This window comes from Silene latifolia, chromosome 1 (assembly GCF_048544455.1).
Source record: "Silene latifolia isolate original U9 population chromosome 1, ASM4854445v1, whole genome shotgun sequence".
Taxonomy (NCBI): domain Eukaryota; kingdom Viridiplantae; phylum Streptophyta; class Magnoliopsida; order Caryophyllales; family Caryophyllaceae; genus Silene; species Silene latifolia.
In genome coordinates this window covers 93,939,295-93,946,544 of record NC_133526.1, presented here as the reverse complement: position 1 = coordinate 93,946,544, position 7,250 = coordinate 93,939,295, and the positions used below count along the sequence as shown (strand labels likewise).

At 37.8% G+C, this 7,250-nt stretch overlaps 1 non-coding gene across 1 annotated transcript; it reads right to left on the bottom strand.

The window, feature by feature from the left end:
- Positions 1 to 6,919: 6,919 nt before the first annotated feature.
- Positions 6,920 to 7,026, bottom strand: LOC141617647 (small nucleolar RNA R71). Its single transcript, XR_012531161.1, has one exon. It is a non-coding gene; the product is annotated as a small nucleolar RNA R71 (small nucleolar RNA).
- Between the last annotated feature and the right edge of the window lie 224 nt (positions 7,027 to 7,250).

The window sequence follows — 7,250 nt, the reverse complement described above, 5'->3', positions numbered from 1 at the left end:
TCCTGAGTTTATTCTTCTCTCTTCCTCGCTTTCTACATTCTCGTTGTCGGCCGTCGCCCAGTTTCCGACGCCCAGATTCCGTTGCCTTCCCTTATCATCCTGCTCGTTCTCTTTATCATCATCATCATCAGGTATGTTCACTTTAATTTTGTGTTTCGTCATTAGGGTTTTAAGACGATCATCTTTTTTCTTTTTCATGCATCTGTTTGTTTTTCGTCTTCTTTGTTATCTTTATCATCCCGCATCATCTACTTCACTCCTCTTATTAGGGTTTAGGATTTTAGAAGCTCAATCTGTTGTTTTAAATTTTCATTCCTATTAGGGTTTAGGGTTTTAGATAATACTCTGCATGTATGTTGTTAAGTTGTTCATTTCCTATATCATTCATATTTGGGTTTTAGGATTATCATGGGTGAAAAACGGAAAAGAAGTCAAAAGAATAATAAGCCTGGGGATAATAAGCCTGGTGAGAGGGGTGCTACGAAGTGACAAAAAGCCCTTGCAGCTATAGCCTCTAAAGACCCGATGGAAATAACATGGAGCTCGAAGGGTTTTCCTACTGGTCCAAATGCGGGTTATTTATCCAGTTGGATTGGATGTTGCACAAGACTGTTTGTGCCTATCCATTTAGATGACATTAGAAATTTGAATCCAAAATCGGCGGAGTTATACTTGGCTCGTATAAAGGAAGCCTTTATTATACCCGATGAATGCCATGATAAGTATTTAATGCATAAGGCAGCGGATGTCCTAAGGCAGTGGAAGTGTGACGTTGCTAGGGATTGGTTGTATGTGGACAAGGCAACGGGGGAGATGCGTAAGAACCCACCGGGAGACAATAAGTGTCCCACCATCAGTCAGGAACAATGGGATCTTTTCAAAGAGATGAGAACTACTGAGAAGTTTCAGGTTAAATATCCTCGCCTTTTAACGATTTACCTATCATTTTTTTAATTAATGAGTCCTTTATATAATTTTTTTATTATCTCATCTACTTGCTCTTTTATATAATTATTTGAAGGCCGTTAGCAGAAGAAATCGTGCTAACATTTCATGCAAGAAGGGGAAATGGTATGGTTCTCGAGGCGGTTACAGAAAGATAGAAGAGAACCTCGTAAGTAGCATACATTATTCCCCTGTGAGACTTTATTTTTTTAATCACACTTGGATTTGCATTGATACACATTTACATGTATAAATGTTCCCATGTTAAAGTGTAGGTGGCAAAGGGAGTGACCAACTTGGATCGGCATGTAACTTATAAAGAAGGGCACACGCCTAAAGGATCCCGGTCGCGTGACAAATATGATGAGGAAGTGTTGGCCAACATAGTAAGCATTATTTTATTAAGACGAGTTCATTACTAACTTTATTATTTTAGTCACAAATATAATTTGAAGTTTATTTAATATATTATAGGACAGCGTATTGAAGGAGGTAGAAGAAGGGAAATTCACTCCCAATGGTCGTAATGACGTTCTTGCTAGAGCGATTGGCCGACCCGAACATCCAGGTCGATTGAGGGGCGTCCCGTTACAGGTTGGAGTAACGAAATATTATGGGACAACTGCCCCGATAAAGAAGAAAAGGAAGACTAAGTCTGAGAAGGCTGACATGGTACCATTTATTCTATTATTTTCATTTAAGTTCAATTCACATGTTATTGTTGGGATAAAAATTGCTGAAACATTACATTCTTGGCACGCAGACTTGATTAATGGCATCCGTACTACTAAAGTTGAATTCGGAGGCAAGCTTTCCTAAGAAGAAGTGAAGATGATGGAGGATGTCATTTATAAAGGGGGTAATAAGGTACAACAGATTGGTCAAGAGGCCGCTACTACCTTGGCAATACATGAGAAGGAAGTATCGGTCAACGAGATTCAGAAAGATCAGGTACCTAATGCTTCTGAAGTTGTAACAACTAAAGCCGATCAGGTACCTAATACTTCCTTATTTTTCTTTTCTTTTTTTTTTTTGGGTAAGATCAGGGGGTGTGTTCCCCAAGCTCTAATGCTATAACTTCCGACATCGTGCCATTGGTTAATTTTATTAGGTAAATAATGGGTCAGAAAAGGAGATGCAACTTGAGAAGACGGCTGATGGAAAACAAAGATACATCCCCTTCAAGTCGGTTCACTGTTTTTTGAAGATATGCATGAAGTGTTTAATTAGTTAAATTTATATGAATTCTATTAAATTTTGGGATATAATAATGTATGTGTATATTCTTCAGGCCGTAAACAAGAGGCCATTTATTCTTGCTGACCCTAAATTCGAAAATCCATATGTGCGTGTTGGCCGGGGTCTCGTAGAAATCCACACCAAATCAGAAATGAAATCGTAGTTCATGGCGAAAAACTTTTGCCGAATCATAGAAAAGTAGAGATAACTACGGTCTTTCCAGGCCATGAAAACTTTCAACCGCCTGTCCCGATTCGTGACGACATTACCATTCTGGGAGATGCGGTTGGAAGTTTCATTCAATGGCTCGAAACTCACATCTACTTGGCTCTCGTCTCCGCCTCAAGCCGTAAAGCAAGTTGGGGTTAGAAGAAATAACTTTATATATATGTTACATTTTTAATTGTTGAATGTTTTTATATGTTAAATTTATATGTTATTTTTTTTGTAGGTAACAAAAAAGCCGGCTTTGGCGGATAAGCCTAAGTCCACAGACATGCCAACTACCTCGTCGAGACAACAACTTGATGAGGTATTTAATTAACTTCTCCATTTTTATGAAAACCTCCCTTTAATTTTTTTGTTTCTGTATTTCTAAAAAGCATGGAAATTTTTTTTATGTAGGGAACAGAAAAGCCGGCTAAGGCGGATAAGCCTAAGTCCCCGGACATGCCAACTACCTCATCGAGACAACAACTTGATGAGGTATTTAATTAACTTCTCCATTTTTTTAAAAACCTCGCTCCCTTTATTTATATTTTGTCTGTATTTCTAAAAAGCATGGTAATTTTGTGTAGGGGACAAAAAAGACTGATAAGTCTAAGTCCCCAGTAATACCTGCTACTACTACCTCGTCATTGAAAGAGCGGGTTGATGAGGTATTTAGTTAAGTACGCTTTTATTTTTATTACTCCAACTAGGATATGTTACCTTTGGATTTTTTATTATTTTAATTATCTACATGTGTAGGCTGGTGGTAGTAGCACAAAATCAAAGAATCATTATTTCCCCGAACTGAAAGAAGTTAGGAGTTTAAACTCCACAAAATATTCTGGGAAGGATTACATGCAAAAAGTAAGAACGGTGACGATGAGGAAACTGCATGAGGAGGCTTGTCGTCGCATAGCCAACGAGCAATTGATAATTATTCCGCTCGAGGAGGGTATTCTAGGGGTTGAGCGCGAAGCACTTATGTCATGAGATATGCTAGCCATTTGGGCTGGCCTAGACCATATTGATGTCCGACACCTATTTGTTTGGATGAAGTAAGTTTCTTAATAAATAATTTCATATTCTAATATTCTGACTACTAGATAGTGTTTTAAATACCGGAATTAATACCGTAATAATGTAGGATATTGAAATTGAGAGTGATCCCAGAGAAGAAGATTCCATCTGATCAATACGGATTCCTGTGCCCCTATATTTTATCTTTATTTATTCCGGAATACTCGTTCGAAGATCGGGTAGATTATATTGCTCAGCAATTGGCGACAACCAAGAAGCTGATTTTTGCCCTTTATAATGAAAAAGGGTAATAAACAAATTAATATTACGTTTTCCCCTACAATTGCATTTTCATAACTAATATATGTAGTTGTTAATAATGATGATGTCTCTTGATGTAGGACTCATTGGGTGCTAGCAGTCATCATGCCGACAAAGAAGAAAGTTTTTTTGTTGGACTCTTTACATAATCAACCAAGCGAGACTTTTAAGCGCTTGATTAATAAGTAAGTTTATAATACTGATTTATTTATAATAACATTAAGTTTTAATTTTTATTTATAGCAAAAAGCTCATTTTTGCCCCTAAAAAAATGAGTTTCTGCCTCCTTTTTTTTAAAAAAAAAAAGGCCTTTGAGAAGAGAAGAGCTAACGAGCAGGATCAACCCACGAAAGATTCTGATGATGGCCCTAATTTTATTACGGTAATAGGGGTACGTGCTCAAATATAATACATTAAGTGCAAAAATCTGTGTTTAATACTAATACAATACCTAAAGTTCAAGATTCTGATGTGAGCCTTCTCTCGTCTGTTTGTTTTTATGTAATAATAGGCCCCTCGCCAGCCGGATAGCATACAATGTGGATACTACGTTTGTCAGTTCATGTTGGACATTATTAGGCGAAGATATATCCTTATTCCAGAAAAGGTTAGTAATTTAATAATGTGTTTATTACTTTTTTTAAATTAGAGCTGATGTTGTCTTGCTTGCTGCTATACCATGATGTTGCTATGCAGTATTTGATGTTGCATTGTTACAATTGATGCGACCATAATTGGCGCATATTTAGCCCCCGAATTACCATTGTTTCCATGCTTTTTAGTGCCTATTTGGGTCATTTCTTATCTTTAGTTCTTCGTTTTGCATATTCTTTGAGATTTTGATCCCTTGGTAGGAAAGGAGTAAGAATCTTGCATTTTCATGGCAAAACAAGGCTAAATTGATCATATTCAATGACCAAGCATCAAGGAGAGACAAGACTAGAAGGCCTTTGTACATAGCATAGTAGAAGAGCAATGTTGAGAAAAGGATCCTTGAGTCCCCAAGGAAATCCCCAAGGAATTCATGAAGAAAAGGGAAGAAAAGAAGAAGAAAAGAGGCTGCCAGATAATCCGAACGGATTGTACACAATCCGTCCGTCCGCCCATGCCCAGTCCGAGCGTCCCTCAAAGGAATCCGCTCGGATTCCCCCTCGCCAATCCGAGCGTCTTGCCCAGGGATCCGCTCGGATTCCTCAGCTCCCATCCGCACGTCCCGACTCCCATCCGCACGGATTGCAGCACAGCACGTTTTCGTTCTTCAAGCTACGATTAGAGAAGCCCTTCTCTCGAAGAATACCGGAGTCTCCTTGCTCAACTTAAAAAGTGTAATTACTAGTTTAGCCCTTAGTTAACCCTAATGCATCCTCCCTAATTTTCACTATAAATACCCCATTAGTCTAATTAGAGGAGCATGTTCTTCTTATCAATAATTAGTGTAGTTAATATCAATCAAAAACTCTCTTCAATATTGTAATCAAGTATTAATCAAGTTTTAATCCAAGTTTTAGTTCTTTAATCTCTCTCTTGTTCTTCATCTATTTTGGGTAATTAGAAGATTATTGGGTTTATTGGGAGATTGACAACCTTCCATCAATCATCAAGTTCTTCTATTATTCTTTGCATTATTATTTTGGAATCATTAGTAGGTATAATCTCTTAATCCCTTTTTAATTATTGCTAATTACTTTCATTTATTCATCATGTTTCATTATGTTAGTATGATTGACAACCTTTCTAGCATGATCAATATGATAATGAGTGAGTAGTCTCTTAGCTAGGGTTTAATGGGTGATTAGGGAAACCAACATGGGGAATGATTCATGCTTAAATCAATATGCTTTCATAATCTTATTTGCTTGCTTGTTTTGATCTTAATGCATGCACATGTTATATTTGATGAAATGCTAAGCCTATGAATCCTTGCATTTACTATCATCTTCTATCTTTTCAATGAGACTTGTAAGACATAACCCAACTCGAGTCTTGTTAGACCATGCATGTGTTGAGTAGGAAAGATTAAGTCGACTTGTAGGTGTTGTACAATCTAATCGATTCGGCTCCGGACCCAAACTTTCCTAGGATTGTAAGATATAACCCAACTCAATCCATCACAACAATAATTGCTTGCTTATAATTTGAGAACATGTTTGTATGATCATATCCCATGATTCCCCTATGAACCCATGACACCCTAGTGCCTTTAATCAATTGTTTACACCCCTTATTTCATTCATCTTGCTAGTTTATTTTCATTGTTATTTTAGTTTAGTAACCTTCCACATCAACCCAATTTGTGACACCCCTAGACACTACTAGTTACAATAGAATTCTCATTTCAATACCCGTCCCTTGGGATCCGACCTTTACTTGCCTCTTTACTAATTGTAGAGTTGTTTGTGAAGTATAAATTGTGTTTTGTATCGACCATTGACCAACGACCACATATGTTTAATTGTGAACACCAAATGGCTCCGATCAAAAATGGCGCCGTTGCCGGGGACGGTGTTTAATTGATTTAAGATTTCTTTTATTGTTATTAGTTGTGTCTTTTTCACCTTGGGGAAGTAAGACTCCTCAAGGTTTGTTCTAATTGTTTTCTAGTTGTTTGATATTTTGCATGTCTAGAAGGTTACAAAGAGATTTGTTACCTTTTGACCGTGAAATCGAAAGAACCTTGACGAATAATAGGAGACTTGTTAGGAGGAATTTGGGAGGTGTTGGTGAAGTTGTTCAACCCATTAGTGAGTTTGTCAATCCTTTCGCAATAGAAGGAGAAGAAAACCCATTAAACAATACCACACAAAATCCACCTACAATGCCTAAATTCTCGTCACACTCTATACCCACCGAGGAGGATCTACCAAATGGTACTCCTACCCCACAACATCTCACCGGTAATTTTATTGCCAAGTCCGCCTTCATCCAACTAGTTGAGAGGAGCCAATTCGGAAGAATGCCTAGTGAGGACCCCCATTCTCATATGGAAACCTTTTGCAATTATTGTGAAGCTATCTCTCAAACGGGCGTGACTCAAGACCAAATAAGATGGGTCTTATTTCCTTTTTTGTTAATCGGCACCGCAAAGCAATGGTTGAAGGGCCTTGATAAGGCCACCCTTGGAATAGATTCTTGGAAGAAGTTAGCTCTAGCTTTCTACAAAAAATTCTACCCACCGGAGAAGACCAACATGCTAAGAGCTCAAATTACGGGTTTTAAGCAAAGGGATGAAGAATCTTTGTATGAAGCTTGGGAGCGGTTCAAAGGTATTTGTCGCTCATGTCCTCACCATGGACTTAGCGAATGGTTTTTAGTGCAACAATTTTGGAATGGTTTATATGAAGATTCAAGGAACATTCTCAATATGGGATCAAATGGAATGTTCACCGAAGTTGATGACAATCAAACATGGAACAAGATTGAGGAAATGGCGGTCCATAATTCGCAATATAGTAGACCTCGCAAGGCTACTAGAGGAGGAAAGTATGAAGTGGATTCCGTTACTCAATTGGGTGCTCAAC